This window comes from Mizuhopecten yessoensis, unplaced genomic scaffold (genome assembly GCF_002113885.1).
Source record: "Mizuhopecten yessoensis strain PY_sf001 unplaced genomic scaffold, ASM211388v2 scaffold10589, whole genome shotgun sequence".
In the NCBI taxonomy this organism is placed as follows: domain Eukaryota; kingdom Metazoa; phylum Mollusca; class Bivalvia; order Pectinida; family Pectinidae; genus Mizuhopecten; species Mizuhopecten yessoensis.
Genome location: NW_018408622.1, coordinates 674,058 through 698,730, shown reverse-complemented (window position 1 = coordinate 698,730; position 24,673 = coordinate 674,058). Strand labels below are relative to the sequence as shown.

Here is a 24,673-nt window from a genome sequence, read left to right as displayed (position 1 = left end):
CTAAAATCTATAGACTTCTAACAGCTAAAATCTACACAGACACTTCTAAAATCGAGAACTAACTAGAAAACATGAACTTCTCAATCCTACACATAACTTAACTCTACAACCCTGGCCACGAAAACCTACAGAGCACCTAGCGGTCAGGATGAATTTTACAGGAAAAAAATAACTATATCAAGAACTATAACGCTATAACATAAATCACTTACCTTTTATTATCTTATTCCTTGATATCTCCTGTAGTACTTCATTTACATCTTGAAATATATCTTACTTTAAAGTTTGTTTATATATCATTAAAACAAAAAGACAAGGTACTCAAACAGCTGATGTAAAGATATACAACTATTCACCCTCCGTCACAGCAGTACATGTAAGCTAACATGCGTTACGAAAGTGTGACTGCGTCTGACGTAATATTGCATCCCCTTCAGCTATATTTCTACAGCATCAACAAAGGAAGTAAGGGTCGGGCATCACCCTGGAGAGGCTTGGCATACAGGTATACAGCATCAGTGACGGCTCACGTCAGCCACGATGATTGAGCAAGGAAACATTATGACAAAGACACCACATAATCATATTTCTCACAGCAGTAACTTGTCAACAGCACGAGTCGCCAACAAAATCAATTAGAATACTCCTATTGTAGCTAAGTGTTAGTAGGAAAATTGTAGTTTAACTAGTAACTGTGACACACTGTATAGGAATATGTAACACTTTAATATTATAGTAGACTTGTAACAAAATGTGATACCAATATAATTATACGTTTATTTCAGTTATTACTACATAAGTTTGTATTCATATTTGTCCATATTTCCACATCAATGTAGTCTGATTAATACAGGGCATCTCACTTCCAGTTCAGACAACATAAAACGATCAAAAACAGCTTAATCGGTTATTATATTTTTCTCTGGCAAAAAGAATATCATAATAAGCGGGTTCCACTGTAGTTAGTCTTTGTAACGAAGCATGATACCTTAATGTTATCATAGACTTAGTAACAAAGTGTGACATCATAATATTATTATCCCACTATACAGAAATATGTGACACCTTATAATTAATACTATGTAAAAGAATTAGTGACAAAATGTTACACATATATAAAGAAATCTTAGTAACAAAATGTTATACATATGTAAAGAAATCTTAGTAACAAAATGTTACACAAATATAAAGAAATCTTAGTAACAAAATGTTACACATATAGAAAGAAATCTTAGTAACAAAATGTTACACATATAGAAAGAAATCTTAGTAACAAAATGTTACACATATAGAAAGAAATCTTAGTAACAAAATGTTACACATATAGAAAGAAATCTTAGTAACAAAATGTTACACATATGTAAAGAATTCTTAGTAACAAAATGTTACACATATATAAAGGAATCTAGTAACAAAATGTTACACATATATAAAGAAATCTAGTAACAAAATGTTACACATATATAAAGAAATTTTAGTAACAAAATGTTACACATATGTAAAGAATTCTTAGTAACAAAATGTTACACATATATAAAGAAATCTAAGTAACAAAATATTACACCCTTAAAGCAAAAAATAGAAATATGTGACACCCTAATATTATGTAAATTTAGTAACAAAATGTTACACATATGTAAAGAATTCTTAGTAACAAAATGTTACACATATATAAAGAAATCTTAGTAACAAAATGTTATACATATGTAAAGAAATCTTAGTAACAAAATGTTACACATATAGAAAGAAATCTTAGTAACAAAATGTTACACATATAGAAAGAAATCTTAGTAACAAAATGTTACACATATGTAAAGAAATCTTAGTAACAAAAGGTTACACATATATAAAGAAATCTTAGTAATAAAATGGTACACCCTTAAAGCAAACTGTATAGAAATATGTGATACCTTAATATTATATAGATTTAGTAACAAAATGTTACACCCATATAGCAAACTGTATAGAAATATATAACACCTTAATATTATGTAGATTTAGTTACAAAATGTTACATATATGTAAAGAAATCTTAGTAACAAAATGGTACACATATGTAAAGAAATCTTAGTAACAAAATGTTACACAAATATAAAGAAATCTTAGTAACAAAATGTTACACATATATAAAGAAATCTAGTAACAAAATGTTACACATATATAAAGAAATCTAAGTAACAAAATATTACACCCTTAAAGCAAACTATAGAAATATGTGACACCCTAATATTATGTAGATTTAGTAACAAAATGTTACACATATGTAAAGAAATCTTAGTAACAAAATGCTACACATATATAAAGAAATCTAGTAACAAAATGTTACACATATATAAAGAAATCTAAGTAACAAAATATTACACCCTTAAAGCAAACTATAGAAATATGTGACACCCTAATATTATGTAGATTTAGTAACAAAATGTTACACCCATATAGCAAACTGTATAGAAATGTAAAGAAATCTAATAAAGGTTGGAATAGGTTACAAAATGTTACATATATGTAAAGAAATCTTAGTAACAAAATGGTACACATATGTAAAGAAATCTTAGTAACAAAATGTTACACATATGTAAAGAAATCTTAGTAACAAAATATTACGCCCTTTAAGCAAACTATAGAAATATGTGACACCCTAATATTATGTAGATTTAGTAACAAAATGTTACACCCATATAGCAAACTGTATAGAAATATATAACACCTCAATATTATAATAGACTTTGTAACAAAATGTTACTAACAGTAATCTTACTAACATAATGCCACACTATTATTACAAGTCTTAGTAACAAAATGTAACATCCACATCTATAAAGTAGTGTTAGTACCAAAATAAGATGCTATTACATAGTCTTTGTAAGGAGATATGAAATCCATACTTAGTTGCATCTTAGTAACCAAATTTGACATACTTATTGTAGTGGTCTTAGTAACAAAATGGAACATCTTATTAGAACAAATAATAGACTAATGTTGTTAAATTTCAAAAGATTTACAATAAATTATACCTAGACCTCCCCCCCCCCCCCCCCCCCCCCCCCCCCCCCCCCCNACTATTATACTCCCTACATTTAACATATTGACTTGTTGCCATCACTACCTCCCCACATCTCGGTACAGAATAACAATAAATCATATTCTGAAGACAGACAACAACAATAGGCTAGCTTTACATGTTATCAACATGTGTTGTTTTTGTCCAACATAGCTTGTACCTGCACTTAAACAACCCTGCTGTGTACCAGAGGTTAACAAGCACAGGTCAGTAACCAGGGTCAACCAAGGTCAAAATCAGGGCCAGTCTAGATCTCCAGCAGCTGAATTCTCTTTCATAAGAAATTCCTTTCACCTGATTATTAACTCATTCACCCCTGATATTTCATAATGAAATATTCCAACTTTTGAATTGGAAGAGTTCAAATGTGTATTCAGGAGTGAATGCGTTTATGTCCTGTAATTGTTGTAATGTTGTGCCAGACCTTCTCTTGTACCACCTTACAAAGATGTTTGTGATCAATACATCTACATTATAATACCAGTAATAGTCCTTTTCATTCCTTAATTGTTTTGGATAAAATTTGATTTTCCCCCCAAAAACCAAATTCCAAAGGGCCTGTCTCAATGCTTACACTTGGTTGCCATTTCCATTTGATCGCTTTGCATTATTCTGGCTTAATTCTGGGCTCATATTTCACGATTCCTTTCTAATGATCTAGCACTGATTCCGTGCTCAATCTAACTTACGTATAACTCACTAAAATTATTCCTCCAAATCATTGACAAGATGTGGACTTTTATTAATTCATAACTGGAACAAGAAAATGGGCTTAAAAGAATTGAGCACAGAATCTGAGTTTGAGTATGAAAACAGCTTCAGTATGAATTATTGGGGGCGTGGTCAGTGTTCCCAGAAACCCCTAAATGAGGGTTTTCAACCCCAAACAGTAGGTTGTACCCCCAGTTTCAACAATTTCCCTATATTTATGTAAAGTACCTAGGGGTATAGAATATTGAAATGTATCAAATATACCCCCGACTCAGTGGGAACACTGCTGGTGGAGTTTACTACACAGAAGCTTGCAGAGCTGGTCTTTCCGGAGAAGTCTGCAGTGTTGATGGGTTTTTTGATTTTTATTTCACAGATCCATGCTTGCTGTGCCAGTGCTTCCATAGAAGCCTTCCGTGGTGATATTTTCGCATAAACTTGCAGTGTTCGTGTTTCGGTGTATCTGTCTTGCTGTTTTCAAAGACGCTTACCTGCTGTGTTGCTGTTTTTTTAACTCATTTACCCCTGAAGACACATTTGAACTCCTCCAATTCAAAGGTTGGAATAGTTCATTATGATAAAAGCTTGCAGTGCTGATGTTTTTACAGAAGTTAAACTATAGAACGCTAGAAGTTCATTGCAATAATTTGAGGTTTTTGCATGTAGATTTACTAATTGCACTGTATTTCACTCCTACATTTTTTTCTTGCCCATTTTTCACATATCCCCTTTCAGTGTTTTCTGATAAAATCTGATAATCATTTATTTAATATGCCGGGCCAATCTCCCCCAGCAGGTGAGGCAGAGGTAATGATTTACTCGTTCCACATCTTATCATCCTCATCAGATATAAGATACAGATGTAATTGGCACAACTCGGTGGCTGGATTATAAACCCCTACGTTCACATTATTTTTCATTATTTTCACAACACCCCTTGGCAAATGTATAAGGTTACGGTAAGTAACGTTATCAGTTCAATAACAGATCAAAGGTTATAATACACTGTTTCGTATCGTCAAAGGTAGGACAGCAATATGGATAATCGGAGGGTTTGAAGAATACCTTCACAAAGCAGCATTATTAGCGGGTGACAGCAATACCTGTTTAAGGATCCCTGTCCCACTGCACTGTGGGGTTTCCTATATACAGTAAACCCCTCCTAACTTCTATTTGTATATGATATAATTGTAGCACAGTTTGGTCCGAGACACTTCCATTGACCAGGCAGCTCCGTCTGTTAGTAGAATATGTATAATGTCACTATAATGTATATATATATAGCCAATACTCTCTTACATGTTTAATATCTATATATATATCACCAATACTCTCTAATACATATAATATATATTTCGCGAATACTCTCTAATACATATAATATATATTTCGCCAATACTCTCTAATACATATAATATATATTTCGCCAATACTCTCTAAAATGTTACTTTCCTTATACATATTGTATAAAGTCATTGTATATATTTCCAATAACCTCTAAAACATTACTATCCCTAGCTATTAACTCTCTTAAATATTAAATTTCCTTCTTATACTCTCTATAAATGTTACTTTCCTCCAAAACTGTCTATTATGTTACTATCCTTCTAAATTATCCACTCTTTGTATATGTCACCATATATATCTCCAATTGTTTCTAAAAATGTATTAACTCTCTAAAATATTCAATTCCTTATAATGATCTCTAAAAATGTTAAATTCCTCCAAAACTCTCTAAAATGTTTAAATATCCCTCTTAACTCTCTAAAATATAGCTACCTTTTTATTCTCCAAAATGTCACTATCCCCCTTAAATGTTAAATCCTGCTTGTATTATGTGATATGTCTTTATCTACTTCCTCCATCTTAGCAATAGCTTAGTTATCTCACGAAAATCTTACTTCACAACAAATTCAGAAAAATAGAAAGTGGACGCCCAAGCTATAATGATGTATTTCTATACAGATTTAGATTTAATCTCTGTATATACTGTTCTTTGTTTCTACTGGTGCACAAATTTCAAATTTTATGTTCTCATTTGCTCAAAATGAACTTTGAGATAAAACTAAACAGAGAGACCATTATCACTGTTTTCAATCCAGCTGACAACAAATTTGATTCTCAATATCATTTATCTTCTACTTCAAATGCTAAAAGCCATTAAAATTCTTATTTTTTGTCTTTATTTTGTAAATGTTAACAGATAAACGCTATCTTTATCCTGATACACTCAAACAGATGTAAAATGACCAATTCTTCTTAAACTGTGTTTTGATTTGACTTGCAGTGATGTTTCTGTCAGATTTTTTTGAAGGTATCAATGTGTTTTTCTAATTAGGATAGGAATCAATTTGGGAAAAATTCATATCTAAAATTGTCTATGGAAAAAATGTTGTAGCCGATCTGCAGTAACTAAAAATCGAAAAAGAGGTTACTGAAATACGTGTCACTTCCTGTTGTCAAACTCGGAACAATCTAATCAGCTGCACATTGATCCAGGATTTGCTTTATCATCAGTTTTTAAAGACAGATAATAATCTAGCTCATACCTGTTGACGCTCAAACAAAACACAATCTGTGTAAACAATTTACTCTAATTTGTTAAAAGTATTGTTTGAACTTTTTGTTTTGAAACTGAGACAATGTGTGTAGGTGATTTGGATGACATCTGGCCGTGTTCAGTACACTGCTTCACCTCTTGTTGTGTTTATCATAACTCCCTAATTTTTTCTCCAGTTCCTTTTGATCCTCGCCCACATTGCCAAATTTCTTCTTCTCCCACGTTTGTTGACAACGTTAAAAGCATTTAAGGTTACGGAGGCTGATGCTTCTCAGCTGTTCGTTGTCGGATTAGGCTGTAAGTGTGTGATTCAGTCCACATCATATAGATGTTAAGTCTTAATGATTAATTACGCATAGTTTTAGTTGATTAATTACTTTGTTTGTTTCCTAAATTTGTTCAGGTAAATAGCCTATGATGTCAGTAACACTTGGTTAAATGTCCCATAAATACATTCCCTGGGTACTTACTCCGAGGTACACCCATACACTAACAACACCATGTAATACCCACGATTACACATAATGTGTATACCATGCATTCTTACATCAGTAACGGATCTTCTCGGGCTCGTCATGGTCTGGGTTCCCTTCGGTACGATATGCGGCGCGAGATAATCACACAACATTCTATGAATTATTGTCCTCCGTTTACGGTTAACAAAACAAAGATCTTCCAATTTCTCCTTGTGAGACAGTGTCTCGGAGTACAAACATTATTTCTGAATAAACAAGAAAATTTTGTGAAAAACCCGGTACAGACATTATTCCAGATAAACAAGAAAATTTTGTGAAAAACAGTTTCGCTTGCCAAAGATTAGCGTGTTATTATGATGTGAATTTATCATTCTGACATTTTCTCTTAATTCTCAGTCAAGTCTTCAGGTACATTGTTAACCCAATAAATTGTATAAATAACCTGTCTTATAAGATCCTAGACTAATGCATTACATGTAGATCTACAATCAAATTTACATCTTTATCCCATATCATCTACAGAAGATACCCAGGTCTACAGTACAAAATGTACTCTAGCAGTGATGGATATTCCGCCTCATAGAGTCAAAATTAGGTGTGATTAGGGTCTTTGTTCCCTCCTTTTCAATGCAGAATAATGAAAATGCCACAATCTTTACAGATTTTACTAAATTCGAGGGAAAAAAATGACCACACAACATCAAATGGGGAGTCTGGCCCACTAGCTAATTAAGGTGGGCCGTCATCAGAACCCAGATTTTACTAAAACTTGCTTTCATTATTATAATCTGATAAGTCACTTTTATCATAAACTTGTCAACTTTAGAGCAGATATACAATGTTTCTTTTCTCTAAATTGATTTTCTTAATCATTTTCAGGGTTTTTAATTTTTCAAGAAAATAATAATGGAATTTAATCAATCTAAGCTACATATATATATATATATATATATGAAAAATAGAACAAAAGACAGAGATAGCGTCTCTAGGCCTTTCTCGGGTTGATTCCCCGTTCATCAGGAGACTGTTTATTTTGAAAACAGGTATTGTGAGGTCATAGTTGTTTACACAANATCAACCCTCTATCAATTCATTTCTGTTTATCTTTAATGTTTTATAAACTGACCAGTAAAACTTTCATCCTTTGGCAGAATAATCCATATTCACCGTTTTAATTTTTGGCTTCACATTTAATTATTATGTTGAAATGATAATATGCATTCACTTTTAACGGTGGTTTGGTAAGGCAAAAATCAAACCGCAGCTGAATTTTTTTCAGTATGCAGTATTCGTTTCTGTGTCCCGTAGGTAAATTTTCAGCATTTGTGCCTAGGTTACCGCAATGTTTGGCATTATATATAAATATCCCCCTTAAACAGTCTACTGCAGCATTTAACTTCTAAAATCTCAACATGACAGACATTTTTGGCAGGCATGAAGGATGTCAGTCCAAGTAAAAAAAATAAAGTTGCGGAAAAAATTTCCTTCTATTACCCTGGCACCCAGAGTTGGCATGTGAACATGCACAATACCTATGATATGATAATCCTCGCTGTGATCGGTCCAGATTAGACGCGGTCCAGATTAGACGCTGCTAAACTGACCTGAACTAATACATATTATGTAACAGCTATTTTAAAGAAAACAGACTCATACAGAAATAGCTCATTTATTTTTGGAACTTAATCGTTACGCAATATATAATTTGTTGTAATAAAACTTATCCTCGTTTCAATTATTGTACATTGCACTATAATTCTGATAAGACTTAGATGGAAGCTTTTTATAATTTATGAAAATTTTGTTTATTTCATAAAATTAATAAAATTCCCAAGATTTTGTAAATGTTTTTGTTTCATGATATCTTAATGTTATGTTAACTTAACCACATCTTATTTATTTATTATCTTGCTCGTTACTTCCTCCAGTTACATGTCATTGAGGGGACCCTTGTCTATCTAGCAATATTTGAAGTTTTTATACTCGGGCATGGCCTTGTAGCAGGTTTTTTTGCAGATGAAGGTATTTACACATCATCCAATGTGACAATGTAAAGGGTCACAATGCACCTAATGAGGATATATTCAAATGAAATAGGACTCAATATCGCAAATACTTGTCTTTGAAAGTGTGCTGTGAGTGTCACAGCTGCAGGTTTGTGATTTCGTTGACTTTCTACACCCGACCTGTACCCCCTTAGTGATGTCTCGGCCACACGAGTCATTAACCTTCAATATCTGCCACGCCATATTCCCCATATCTAATGTCAATGGAAATATTCCTTATATCCTGTGTGGATTTAAAGTAGCGTGACTTTCTCCGTATAAGGATAGAGGGTAGGTATTCATATTGAGCGTAAAATTTTCCTCGGTATTAACTTCACATCGACGCTCAACTTTCACGGTTTGCAAGATCATGTTGCTCCTGTGACATGCTATTATGCGACCTATGACATGAAATACCTACCCGGTCTCCTCACATATCCTGGGCTGACAAAGCCACCTGTAACAATTTGTTACATTACCTTTATCAAGCAATAATAATTACTTCATTTTAACCCTTTCACCACTGTAGATCATAATGGACTCATCCAAATCAATGCATGGAAGAGTTTACTTAAGTTACATAGGGGTGAAACAGTTAACAGGAAAACTTTCGAACACTTTTTCCATGAAATCTTTCAACTGATTATCAGTATTCTAATGATCCTGAAACTCAAACATTTCTTATGCCAAGAATGTAAATTTTAACTTTGTTTATGTATCATTTTCGGAAGAAATAAAAGTCAGTGATCAGTCTTTTAACATCACTTAATCAGTCAATCAATATTTTAACCTGCAAACAATCAGTTAATGGAGCATTACTGTTTTTTCATTTCATTTTCTTACATCACATTATACTTGTGACCTGGAAAGAAAATGAAGGTGTTTCACTTGAACAAATTGTACAGTACAGCTACACCACATCAAGATACAAGAGCAGTATCAAAACTCTCAGACTTATGGTTCTGTTGAAGAAGTTGGAGATGTGACAATTTGATGACAGAGAGTGTCATTACATAAACCCTAAGACAGTGATTGCCAGATGATCTGAGAAGACACTGGGAAGATACAGATACACAAAAAGAGCTTAATTAAATTATGATGTTGTAAGATCAAAGTTTTACTGTAGGTACTACCAGATTCAAATTGTACTTTTCTCTGACCATAGGTTGAAACTGTTTTACTTGATTTAAACAACATGAAGTGTCTTGTACTGTTTTCTACAATTTTTCTCAGACCAAGAAATATAAAATATATACCAGCATCTTCTTTAAACTATGTTCAGTGAAAACTTTAATATGATAGACTAATTACAAAAGACTAATCTTGTTTCTATGGTACTATTAGTTAACTTGGGATTCCTTTACAGCACAAATGCGGAGTAGAAAACAGATAATATGTTTCATTTGGCCTAGCAATCTTCAATAATCTCCTTCCATGCATTATTAATCTACAACTTCCTGTGTACATTCTCCGAAGCTTGTCCCCATCAGCTTTTTCTTGGTGTCATCGTCCCTGACTATGCACAATTCTTAACAATTTCCATATGTAGTGAACATTTTTCTCATTCAGAGTTTCCTTATATTGCCCCAGATAATACCTGCAGCCATCCAATCGTAACCCACCCAGCTCCGTGTCACCTGGCTGTGGTCCCACTACGCGTCACACACTTCTGTAATCAACTTTTCCTTACACTCCCTTTCACCCCAGTAATTCTGTATATGATGACACTATATAATACATCATTGTTGTCCTATTATGTTGATGGACATCAGGCACTGTTTATTTACAGGTCATCGATTATTAAACGTAAAATCACACCCCATGTTATACTGCGCTCCATGACTCACCCTAATGATACTATAGCTCTTATTCTTCACACTCAAATTGCTTTTTCATTTTTACAATAATTACCGACAAAGTATCCAACTCTTAAATTTCTTCATTTGTTTCATTTCCTGATCCTAACGTTTTCTTGGAAACTTCAGAAATATTGAAATTAAATTGAATTTTAAAATATTCCTCTATCCAATAAGATTATATCTCATCCAAGCTTAAATTTCATGGTCATTATCACGCTAGATAACTCTAAATATTTTTTTAATGTGATTTTGAATTAGATTGCTTGTTTTTTTAATTGGGGAAGGTCTTAACAGCTAAAGAATGAACATTAAGAACGTAAAAATTACGAAACTCTGTTTGAATATTGAATTAAAATCTCAAAACTCCAGAAACAAAAAATATTACACTGCATGTCTCACTCACGGTAGTCATTTCTACAGATAAAGCATTTCATCTAAAATCAAAATATATAGCTAAAAAGTGTAATGTCTTATTAATATTAACCTCAGCTATGAGGAGAACAAATGTTTTTGCAAGAAATTTGCATTGATTTGAATATGAAAACTGATTAAGGCTGCAGCAAACGACATTTGACACAGGACTCAACAATAAAGGATTATATTAAAAGCCTGATAGTCTGAGACTAAATGAAATCTCCAGCTGGACTAAAACTTGCTATTACTTAATAATATTAGGTTTGTAGAATTTGCTCATGGACCAGTAAAATTAGAAACCACTAGCCTGCCCGACCATCGGTTTTTAAAATTAATTTCTAGCCCTGCTTGACATAATGTATAATATATATATAATACATGAAAACTTGTACACAGGGTTGAGGTCCTTGGGAGTTTGGGGTAGAAGAACACCCAGACTGGATGACTCATAACATGTAACATCTGTAGAGGCAGACAATGACAAAGTCACTGTGATTTTGCACTTTTCTAAAAAACCACAACTGTTTCAACAATTTTCTCTGCAACCACATAACATTATTTCATGTTATAGAACAGTGTTATATATACTCGAAGTGTCTGACACATGACCTAAAACAATACCACAATCTTCCATCATCCAATATATATGGTAGTCAGTCACATTGTGTAATAAAAGTGGAATATAGGACTTAAAGGATATCTCTTGGACAACATCTTTGTGAATTTTCAAAAGGGCAAAAAAACATGCCTGCAGAAATGTGGAGACATCTGTATTATTTAAGCTAGCATATTCTTAAAATTAACATACATTTTGCAATGAGATCTGTGTTAGTGTTTAATCTTGCTCTAGGGCAATGTAAATGACATGTAGATGGCATGTCATCAGACACTTTCATAACTTGATACCTGTGTATATCTATATTTATATTTTATCAGTAAACGACACACTTGATGACAAGTCTTGTTGTTTATGGTAATAAATCTTTCATAAGGAAATGTCATGTCTTCTTAACTTTGATTGAGGAAAATATTTCTCAAAATTCATGGAAAAATGTACTTCTGTCGATATGAGCAAAAATCCTTCTGTCATATTAATGTTTTAATTCAGACTTAAGGTCTCAATCTGCAACCATCAATGTTTTAAGCACATGTGGTAAATAGTTTACTCTGTTGTTCATCATACATTGAATACAATCACTCTAAGGTTCATCATACAGTAAATACAATCACCCTTTTGTTCATCATTCAGTGAATTCAGTATGGTAACTTTGGCTCACCCTGTCATTGGAACGAGATACTGCACTCTCGGTCTTTATCACAAGTACAGGGCATGTCCTTGTGGTCTACTGTAAATGTTACATCAGATTGAGGTAGTTGAAATTCTGTTTATTTTTATTTTCTATTACATATATTGTGGTTTTAGTTGTATTGGGTTTAACATCCCATCAACAGGTAAGGTTATTTAAGGATGTGACATATATTGCAGATAAATCAGTTCATTAAAGCTTTGATAATTATATAAGTTCAATCTGATGATTCAGGAGAATTTGAATGTGCTGAAGTAAGTATGTTTACAGAACTTCAACAAATCTCTCTGAGTCTCCAGGTTGTAGAATGTACAGAATGTGTACTGTCTTGTTTACATCCAATCCAATCTATACCACTTCTGTGATCTTGAGTTTATCCTCGGTTTAATTTCCCGCATCCTTGTTTTTCAGATTTGTGCTTCAAGCAACCTTTCCTTGAGGATTTTTATTTATGAATGAAAACATACATATAAAAAAAAAATCATCCTTTATTTGCTTCAGTGGTGAGCTGCTTAAATGAAATATTTGTGGAATATTTGAATTTGCAAATTAACCTCTCTGTGAGAAAACATTCTATCTTGTGAAACATATGATTTGTTTTCCAGAGGATGTACAGCCAGACTCTATTAGCATTCCTGAGCTGGTTTTTTACCTGGCCCCGTGATGTGTTTATGTTAGACTTACATCACCCTTTGCTTAATCCATTATTCTTTTTGTTAAAGAAATAAATGTGTTAAAAACTTAACGCATACCACCCAAAATATGTTTTGAACTTCCTACATGACAAGCTGGAACAGATAACTTTTAAACAAAGTGAGCAATCCCACAAATATGTGCCGTGGACTCTGCGTTCAACATAAAACCCGTAAATTTTAAACACTAGCATTTATCACCAATAGTAAATTTCAGATATTCACTTACGTTTCTATGGAGATCAAAGGACCTGCCCAATGGTGCAATACACACTTCATCGCCGTGACAACACAATGAGACGAGAAGGAGACAATTACTGACAATGTTACGTCAGTGCAGGGCTTTTGTTCTGCTCAGAGGCAACACCTGTGGAAATTACTGGGTGAATCATCCCCATATTAATTAAACCACATCTCTAAGGAACGAAACGTTTTCTCTCGTTCTCAACTGCCTTTTTTTTCATTTACAAGAACTGGTTTCCAAGACAATTGGTTAGAGTTAGTAGGGCCCCTGTGAGAGCTCCCTTGATAAGCCTTCGGTCCAGAACAAACCTGATCTCACGCTCTCGACGGTATTAGTAGGGCCATTTACAAACAAGTCTTTCTAATTTACCGTTCTGAAGGAATGCTGGTATCTTTCTGATATCAAGGCTCCAAGACTTTGAGATAATAGGCTGCCAGCACAATCATTACAGTTATAGGGCCTCAGTAACATTGAAGTGGTGTTTTTTCAGAGTGTCTTGGCACTGTGTCATTCTCCACAGCACAATGCTGTAATCACTCTCAGCTTAATGTCTCTGTATCATCCCGTCCTTTGCTTATTTTACAATTCAAACTACAGCTTTAGGAAATACAAGACTTGTAAGAGACTGAACATCTACAAAAACAAGAGCCCAAGTAGTTAAGACATTTTGGTTTCTGAAAAATTGTCTTCACCCCCACAAAAAAAAAAAAAATAGAGAATCATGTCAAAAAAAGGATTAAATTACTGAATATGATAATTTTGTAAATATTTTTCTAAAACAGTTTCATTATGTACAATAAACCATTGAATGTTATTGACATATATTGGAAAGGATCATCAAATTTTGCTACATGTTTCTCAAATGAATAATTACAAATATAATGGTAAAATTTGTTTGATTTTATTGAATGAATTATTGCAATATGAACAATATAAACAGTCACAGAAATTGTATAGACAATTTATACATCATTAATAACAGTAGGTAATTACAGCTTTATAAAGTTTCGATGGTGTTTAAAAATTTACCCTGTATTTATCCAGTAATAAGCCCATGCCTGCTAATAAGCCCACCTATATATTTTGCAGTTAAATAGAAATGATGACAAATAATGTGTCAATGTCCTGTAATTAGCCCAATCCCCACTTTGAATCGAAGATTACGTGTTGGCCACCTGGGCTAATTGCAGAACAAATATGGTATGTAAACTAGTATCATTTTACTCTTAACCAGTACACGGCAAGTTACTTCTTCCTTGAACTTAATACGGTGCCTGAAGGGAAACAATGTTTCTTATCACATGTACATTAACTCCATAAGAAAGGTTTTATAAGCAAAGTACCAAGGATGACATTTCTGTAAATTGAAAAGAATATTTTACGAGCCAATATATTATTATTACTTATGCAGATAAGATTTTACGAAGCTTACATGTTTTGAGTTGGTTTGTAATGTTACAAATCATTCAATTAATCAATATACAGATGAGAGAGTACACGGAGGAAACCTCTGGATCGTCAGGAAACGGCATTAACAAGCTACAGTGTAAGGAACATTGACATATGCCTATGATTATAGTATGTTTAACTGAATTCTATCCATCACAAATAAAGGAATTGAGTCCAACTTTATGAGTGATCTTCTTACTTACTTCAAACATAGTGAGTTTGTATGTCTGTAGCCCTCACTAGCAAATTTTGTAAGGGAAGGATCAAGTTTCACTTCAATTGTATCTTACGTTATTTTTTGACAGGTTATAGCTACAATAAATGAGCAAATTCTTCTACTTATATCAAAACTAGTTAGAGCTGTTATGTCCGCAACATTTGCTAGCACATCGTATGTAAGGTCTACTGTAATTTTTTGAAAGGTAATCATTTCAGTTTATTTGCAGTAAGTAATCATGATATGAATATGTTTCAACAAGATTATTACATAAATCTGTTCTGGGATTCTTTTTTAAGTATGATTTTGGGGCCGCTGTTATTTAAAGGCTCCCCCCCCCCCCCCCTTTTTTNTTTGATGTATTTTCCTTTTCCTTTCCCAATAACATTGCAAAAGATCACTTTTTGTGCCAAGTTTTCCCAAAGCACCCCCCTGTTCATCAGAAACCAATTTTCCTCAAATAATCCCTCATTTGTATCACTTGAATCTGAAACAGTTAAATTTCTGGGAAACAACATTGACAATATTGTTAAAGCATAGGGATACTGCACTGTCAAAATCCCCTTTAGATAAACTGTAGTTCAGACAATGCAACAGGACGCATGTTCCACTTGTAGATCACCTGTACCCACCCCTACCGTATTGGTGACCTAATTCATGATCTGTAGCATGTATATAGTACCATCCCTGTATGCTACCTGATACTGTGTTGGTGGAAAAAATTGTAAACACCCATTATATTACATGACATGCACATGTCAAAGAAAAAATACCCTGGACCATCCTTAAAATGTAGCATTACAAGGTTACAGTGTCTATATCTTATTTCTGGCCTTGATTTGTAACCTTGATTCACAACAAACAAGGCCGAATGTTTTCAGATGTGACATTGTGTACGAATTAAGTTTGCTCAAGTGTCTTTAGATTGAATCATCAACATTCAACATTGTATTGATTTATTATGGGTTTTATTTCAGTGCTAATAGGGTTGAGACTGTATTTATCACAAAATTGTCATAATAAGTGTCATAATAAGTGGGTTAAAAATTTAGCACTGCAATAGTGATTGAAGCATAACTTTCTTTGCATTGCAATTGTGAAGATTTTTTTGGTTTGTGTTTTACATCCTATTAACAGCTATGGCCATTGAAGGACGTGTCAGGTTTTGGTGGTGGAGGAAAGCCAGAGATCCCAGAAGAAAACCACCAACCTGGTACCTGGCGACTGCCCCACGTAGGTCTCGAACTCGCAACCCAGCGGTGGAAGGCTAGTGGTGGGAGACTGTCAGACACCTTAACCACTTGGCCATCGCGGCCCCATAACTCCTTACAGTGAAAAAGTAAAGCAAAACTTCCCTTTTACTGTAATTGTGAAGCAAACTTTATGCACTGCAATAGTGAAGAAAAATATCCTTCATGAAGTTATAAGAATGTGACCTGAAAATTCCTCCAAATAGTAAAATTTGTTTTCATTATATAATGATCCTATCTAATAAATGTTCATCAAAACAAACTAGGACCAGCTACATATAGAAATCTAACATCTGGCTCATAATAGCTTGTTTTAAGTCCTCTTAACAGCTATGGTCATTTAAGGATGTGCCAGGTTTTGGTTCAATGAAAGCCGGCCGATTACCTGGAGAAAAACCAATGACCTGTGGCCAGTACCTAGCGACCGCCCAAGGTAGGTCTCGAACCCACAACCCAGTGGTGGAGGGCTAGTGGAAGCAGAATGTCAGACACCTCAACTACTAGGCCACTGTTACAAGCCCGTTTGATATGATACAAATAGGTTTACGTTATAATGCAAATCCTTGGTCCCTAATGCATTGTAGCACCTATATACTGCTGTATGTACCGTTAATTAGAAGGCGATTAGATGACAAGCTGACAGGTGTGCAATAAAACACAGGTAAACAGTGTATACCTGTCCGGATCGTAGACCTACATACATACAAAATACGGCCTGCTTCAGCTCATCAGTACAGGTATATAAATCCATCAAGCTGACCAGTACCTCACATCAAATGTGTCACCACTTCTTCCGTACTGACCGAGACTGACCTCATTGTGCCTGTTGATAAACATCCTGCAATCACCAGACAACACTTGTTGGCCAGACAGATAAAAAAACTGTCACATTTTATACCACATAGTCTGAAAACCTTGACATTGTTTATGGAGTGACAGATTAACATGGTTTTGGAGACAAACAAAACACAATACATCTCCAGCACACACGCAGCCATACACACATCGGGAGATATTAGCCAGGTGGCATAGGACTAGTAGTTAGCACCTGATAAGACAGCTCTTGCCAATTTCTCATAATTGTATTGATTAATGTATATGCTAACTGTATTGATTGTACAAATTGTATACCAATGTACTGTAAAGCGCTTTAGAGTGGCTTATTCTTGCTAGATAGGGTGCTATATCAAATGTTGTATATTTATTTTTATTGATCTTTACAGCCTATGACATTTCCTCACAACCAATTCAATCTGTAAGAACAAAACTAGGTCTATTAAGTTCGTTAATTTTCAAACCACTTCCAACATCAGCTTCAGTTACAGCCAAGCATAACACTTGAGCAAAGGATTAGGGTATAAAGTCTAAAAAGGTGAGATTCATCAAAACCGTTTCTACAAAGGATATCGTCTTGAAACATATCTGTATGAACTGTTCCAGACCAGAACAACCTCCCACCAGACCTGGTCTTATCTGGAACTGTGGAAACCTTTAAAAGTCGTCTCTCATCACTACAGAATTCGCACCGTTCTCACTCTCTTTTCCTGTACGATCTTCAATATAATGAATTAGGCTGATTAACAGGTAGAAGCAAAAGTAGAAGAAATCAAACAAGGCCACTGTCAGTTTTGTTTTAAATTTTGGATCTAACTCAGAATTAAAGATGAGTTGGGCATTAATACTTCAAGTATTTGTAGGAAAGTTAATATCATGCATTGTATTTATGACTGAAAAACAATGTTGTGCCAACGCGTTCCTCCAAAGCTGTCACACAGAAACGTTTGACCTGATGACCATGCCAACACCACCAACGAAGCGATTTCTACGTGTCGTTCCCAATCCTTATGCGAATTATATATGGCATGAAATTAAAATCTCTAGGGGTTCAGGTGGCATTGAAAACGAGTGTAGGTTTGTATATTTGGCCTTAACAACTGCAGTATATCTACATGTATACAGAATGACACAGGGTAACATAACACCTTCCAAATTGCATGTTTTGAATGCTGCAACTGCATGACGTCCTGTCATTTTAGTTGCAACAGGGCATGAGATAATAAAAGGTTCAAGAACATGTGCACACAAGTGTTAGGCATTACGTTTAAAACGTACCACAGGAAAACTAGAATTTAGTTCAATGTGACAGGAATTTGTATTGATTTTTTTATGGTCATGATGGAATTTCTTTACAACTGGACACTTTTAAGACATTGGGGAACTAGCATGAATTTGTAATGGGTGTGTTAATTAGTAAACCTTACTTTCACATACAATTGGTAGTCTTTAATCCAGCCACCACTAAATTGATTGTCCCACTTAAATTATCGTGTCTTAGAGAACCTTTTTCAATATAGATTATATTACTTCATGCAGAGTAGTAATAGTTAATTATTACTATGCATAGTATATGCTGTTTACTATAATTCCCTTAATGATAAGTATCCTCTCATTATGAAGGGTTAAGAAGGTGAATGTTGAACTGCGGCAAACATTTCTCTGTTTACAGTAACTTGACAGTCTATCCAATATATATCAAAGTTTTAATATAGAGTTAATGGGTCCAATCTATTAGTGTCCATTACCTCTTAATACCACAGTTTTGTATGTATACACTGTCTGTCATAAAGACATGAATCCCTGTGGTACAAAGCTTTTAACCAGATATATGCCTGAAGCTATCGATGCGTCTGAGACGGCTCCGAAGTACCTAATCCATCCAGTGTAATTACAATTCTGGGGAAATAAGTGTAATGTCCCATAGAAACAAGTACATATCTGTACCTACTGAAGGCCTATATAAAAGGTGAAAAGTTCTTCCATGAAATATGAGATCAGAGATGATAAGGTCTGTCTTAAAGACCAAAACCAGGCCTATGTCTCTCCTGAAGCTCATAATCACAGAAAATCAATTATCTCCTGAAGCTCAGGATCCAATAGCTGTTCTCTAAACAAAGTTTTTTTTATGATAGTGTTTCTCATCAAAGATCTTGATCATATAAGTTCTGTTCTCCCATGAAGTCTCAAAGTGCTTGGCAGAATCAAAGTTGATCAGTTCTACCATCAAAGGTCAAGACATTAGATATGATTATAATTTCTACCATTGAAGATAGAGATAATTAGTTGTACAATTGAAGGTCAAGACATTATGTTTAGAGATCAAGAGATCATTTTATGTTCTATCATTGAAGGTCAAGATCAAAGGTCATCTGTTCTACCATTGAAGGTCAAGATTAGCCATCATTATCATTTTTTTACCATTGAAGGTCAAGGTCAGAAACTCAGTTCTCTCACTGAAGGTCAAGGTCAGAAACTATCAGTTCTCTCACTGAAGGTCAAGATCAGAAACTATCAGTTCTCTCACTGAAGGTCAAGGTAAGAAACTATCAGTTCTCTCACTGAAGATCAGTCAGAAACTATCAGTTCTCTCACTGAAGGTCAAGGTCAGAAACTATCAGTTCTCTCACTGAAGGTCAAGATCAGAAGATCTGTTCTGACATAGCTTAGATACATATACCTGTTTTTTTATTCGAAAAACCAGCATTTGTTATGACATCAATTTTTGCTCGATACACTTATGTTTATGTCTGCACGCAAAGAGTTTTTAAAAGGCAGACCATAGCTGCCAAGGGATCAGGAAGGGAAAATGGACTTAGATATGTACGGAGATAGACTTGCTGTGGTCAGCTTTATTTCTGCCTGTGTGTATTGGGAGTTGTTTTTATTTACATTGTATGATATGACCACGTCTGCCCTTTATCTTGGACGGAATGGTTTGGATTTCAATCAACACATGCAGTAGTGGTTCTGTCATGTATACTTACGACCAATACACATTGCGGTCTTAAAGAAAAGTCGTCCATTAACGATCTCCACGGATATATTCCTCAAGGGTCGTTACTGAGGACAGTGACCAAAGCTTCACCCTCTGTAAGATCAATAGCACTGGACATGGACATGTAAGTAAACTGACATTGGCCTGTAACAATGCAAATGCCAAATGTCAGCGAGCCAAGTACGACCAACATTCATCGATCTTTGACTGGACAATCACAGGAAACAAGCAACGTCATTGAAACTAAAAATCCTATTTATAGAATGTAACTCGAACTTTGTTGACCTCAACAGTAAACAGGACAGTCAAATAGCATCTTGTGTGTCAAATGTGGCATGAATTATCAGAGATATTAACCTTTGACCTATTAATTTATCATAACTGCATACACAGAAATTTTCCCCAGGTCAAATTTTTACCGCTAAATGGTAAAATCCATTTTCACTCAATATCGAATTCACCTTTCACAGTGAATTACTTCTATTTACAAATATTCGCTGTAATGGTTAATTTGTCCTCATTACATAGGGTGAAAAAGGCGCAAATTGAACTGCAGTGAAAAGTTCCCGGTACACAGAACCCTCTTAACTCATTCACCCCTGAAATTTCATAGTGAACTATTCAAACCTTTGAATTGGAAGAGTTCAAATGTGCTTTAGGGGTGAATGAGTTGATAATAATGAGCATTTAACCCTTCACCACTGTAGACCATAATGGACTCAACCAGATCAATGCATGGTAGAGGTTACTGAAGTTGCATAGGCGTGAAAGGGTTAAGAGCAAGCCGTTATGCATAGCCACTTGTTACCAGTATGTCAAAGGCACAAGGGACAAAAGGGGAAATACCAAGACAGATTTTGAACAGAAGCTATTACAGTCTCGGCACTAATACAGGCTTTGGCCAGTACTTTCTCTAACATATTGGACAGTTTTCAGCTTATATCCATAATATGTATGACCTAATTTTTCATTTACTGTATTTAATATATTGTCATTCTATGGAATAAAGTGAAACCTCGTTATACTGCCACAATTTGTCAATTTGTCAGGGAAATACAGTCTTAATGTCAAGAAAAATGGAAATGAGGACCTTGAAATATGTCAACAGTAAGTGAGGTGGCAAATTAAAAAGATGGGCATTATATCAAAGCAATGATAATATTTCCGCAACTCAAATAGCTTGAAGGTTTAAAATGCGGAAAAACATGTTTACTTGCTCTGCAATGCAAGGCATTGTCATGGAAAGGCATAGAACGCTGTCATAAATCAAATAAATAATCACTTATAAAAACATCAGGTGCAAAACCTGACAACCAACAATATTAGGTGTACAACAGAATTTGATATTTAAATTGTCAATAATGAGATCATTTATTGGATTGTATGCACCGTGTGCCGACCCTTTGATCTGCTATAAATACTGTCTGCGACAGAGTGGTGTAATCTCCTGGGTCCGTCAGGTACACCGACTCAGTCATGTGTCCCAGCACTGCAGGCGAGAAGCCTTCTCACGAAAATCAATAGACTGTACACACCACTGTGGTAAAGGGATGATGACGGAGGGGTGTATCTCGCATGAATTATGCATCACGCATGTCTTAATATCAATTTATGTTTTTTATCTCCGTTTGGTGAAAAATGAATTGAAAGAATCGACAACATCATTATGGGTCCGTGTTGTTATCTGTGTATAATGGGAAAGTTGGTGTGAAGTAATGTTGTAGGCATGGCTGATACAGTATGACAAGTATATAAAAAAAAATCTTGAAAAAAAAAGAAATTTTCAGGTTTTATTTAAACCAAACAAATTTTCAGAAAGTTATAAATTTTCAAATTATATCATTAAGTTCAGCCTCTTCAATCCAGCCTACACCGATTTGATTGTTTCAACCATAGCATTCAGCCAGCGTTTGAGGGGACAGAATGGCTCTTATATAACCAATAGAGCATTCAGCCTGCACAAAGTATTTCATCGGTCTATACATCTGTTGCTGGACATGGAGGTACATGTGGATGGAGTTTTGTAGGAAATGTAGGCAATATCTCATTCTACCAGCACAATAATATTAAATCATGGTCACACAAATACTTTGAAATGGGTTTTCAAGGCTCATTTCGTAAACGCCTACGATCAAATCACTACAAGACCTAATCAATTTAACCCTTTCACCCCTATGTAACTTTCATAAACTCTACCATAAATTGACCTGCCCCTGCGAGTCCAATATGTTTTACAGTGTTTATAGGGTTAAAATGCGTTTTTTGCAACTAAGAGAATTAACCTGCATGACAGCACTTCGAATATATCATATGCCTAGGTCTTTTTTTCAGAATCACATCCCTATAATGTCACTGTAGCATTAAGTATGCATTGGGACAATCATCTCTGCCCAAATCTTCACACTTGACTTACACTAAACATAAACGGTCAATTTACGTAAGTATAACTATTTTGTGTAAAGGGGAGCCCTTTCCCAAAACACTTACAGGATGCCATCCCCACAGACCCATGTAATTACCCACCATTTGATTTGACATGTAGGTATGTAACTATATAGGTCAGTTGAACTTCAAACTAATCTGATTTCCCCAGACATTCCTCCCTTTAAGTAAACCTTAAAAAATTTAAACCTACCTCAATTGAATTAAATCTAGAACTATGCCACATGCACTGTTACTTAGATTACTAACCGAACTTGGTTTCAGTTTTGTTTTTCATTTTCAATTCTTTTTTCATGAATACATTTTCAAAGAAAACTTGATTACTTAGTATTAATATCAGCTTAATGAAAACATGTTTACATACTTACAATGTATATGAAACCAATATTTTTGGTAAACAATAAAAATTATCTACATTACCAAACAAACAAAATTTGTTATATTACATTTATCATGTAAAAACATGGTATCTCCAACCTTGTTCTGACCTTCAAATGTTGGCATGCTCTGAAGTAACTACCTCTGCCTCTCGACCTTCATACACGACTAGCAAGGTCAACCCGTTATTTACGTCACAGTGTTGTTACAGCATCACATTCCGAACCGCAAAAAAAGCAGTTGCTCGCATCACTGAAAATTCTCTGCAACATGACCCCAAATGTGTTTTTATCTACTGTTTATTTCATTTATTTTTCTAACGAGAACAGATGTTTGAATTTTTTTTTATGTTTTTTTAGAAAAAGCGGAAAAAGTAACCTAAAGTTCAGGGCCATTATTATATACACCAGTGTTGGAATCTGCAAAATAAGCTGATCAACAGCCACTTAACAATATACTATACAGCGTAAAACCTTCGTTGCCACCATTTGTCCAGAGATAATTTAGCATTATAATGGGTTCTGGCGATAAATTGAAGGAATTGTATGAAGAACAAGAAAAGGGGACATTGAAATATGTTGGTGGTAAATGAGGTGGCAAAGGAAACGAAAGGTGTCATATCAAGGTTTTACTGTATTATATATCTATCAACAGAAAACCTTTATAATGATAAGTTCATATCTTCCAATCGACAACAGATGTTCTTTTTTCTATGGATTTCAATAATATAATGCTTCCAATCATGTCTGTCTTTCGTTACAAAGTTATCTGACATTTAGATGATCAACAAAGCAAATATACTCTGTTGGGTTTATTACTTTTTTGTCTAAAGGACTACATGGTATAAGGGCTGTGTACTTGGGTGGCACCATCAGTAAAATATAGGTGGCACGGTGGCTTGGTAGTGGTACTATCACAGACGGGTGGGTTCCAGTATCACTGGCAGGTGGGTAGCTTTATCATAAGTACACGGGTGCCACTATCATCAGCAGGTGGGTGGCTTTATAACAGGTAAATGCATGGGTGCCACTATCACAAGCAGGAGGGGGGTGCTATTACTGGTAGGTGAGTAACACTATCACTGACAGGTGGGTGGGTGTCATTATCACAGGAGATGGGTGCCACTATCAAAGACAGGCGGGTGGCACTCCTATAGGTAGTTGAGTAGCACTTTAACAGGCGATTGAGAGGCACTTTCTCTTGTAGGTTGGTGCCACTTGGTAGGTTGTGCATTATCACTGGTAGATGAGTGGCACTATCTTTTGTAGGTAAGCGGCACTATTAAAAGCAGTTAAGCGGCACTACTACAGGTAGGTCAGTGGCACTACTAGAGGTAGGTCAATGGCACGACTACAGATAGGTCAGTGGCACTACTACAGGTAGGTCAGTGGCACTACAGCTACCATAAAGGGTTGTATAGTTGGGTAGAACTATCTTTTGAGGAATCGGTGACACAATTATAATTGGTACGAAGGGTTGGTCATCAATTATCCTTATATTATCTCTAACACACCTGTCTATCTTTACAAACCTGCCTATCTCCTGGTCAAGTGCTTACATAAATAAGGATGAAATAACAGCATATAGTCAAACTGACCACTGGGTAGAAGAGTCAATATTTGTTTAAATCTGAGTCAACAGTTACCAAAGACCTGCTCATCATGGTCATTAATAGGTATAATTCTAGGTACCTGTATTATCAGGTATTATACACCTGGGCCACTTCTGTATGGCTG

At 34.8% G+C, this 24,673-nt stretch overlaps 1 protein-coding gene across 2 annotated transcripts in view; it reads right to left on the bottom strand.

Moving 5' to 3' along the window:
- LOC110461186 (rho GTPase-activating protein 21-like) overlaps positions 1 to 24,673 on the bottom strand; it is a 109,110-nt gene that overhangs the window by 77,564 nt on the left and 6,873 nt on the right. Inside the window, exon 1 of one of the 2 annotated variants that reach the window (XM_021514549.1) lies at positions 213 to 509. The exons of the other annotated variant lie outside the window; for it this stretch is intronic. The gene's annotated coding sequence lies outside the window, so the exon portion shown is untranslated. Of the gene's footprint in view, positions 1 to 212; positions 510 to 24,673 lie in introns of those variants that run through there. 2 annotated transcript variants of the gene reach the window in all.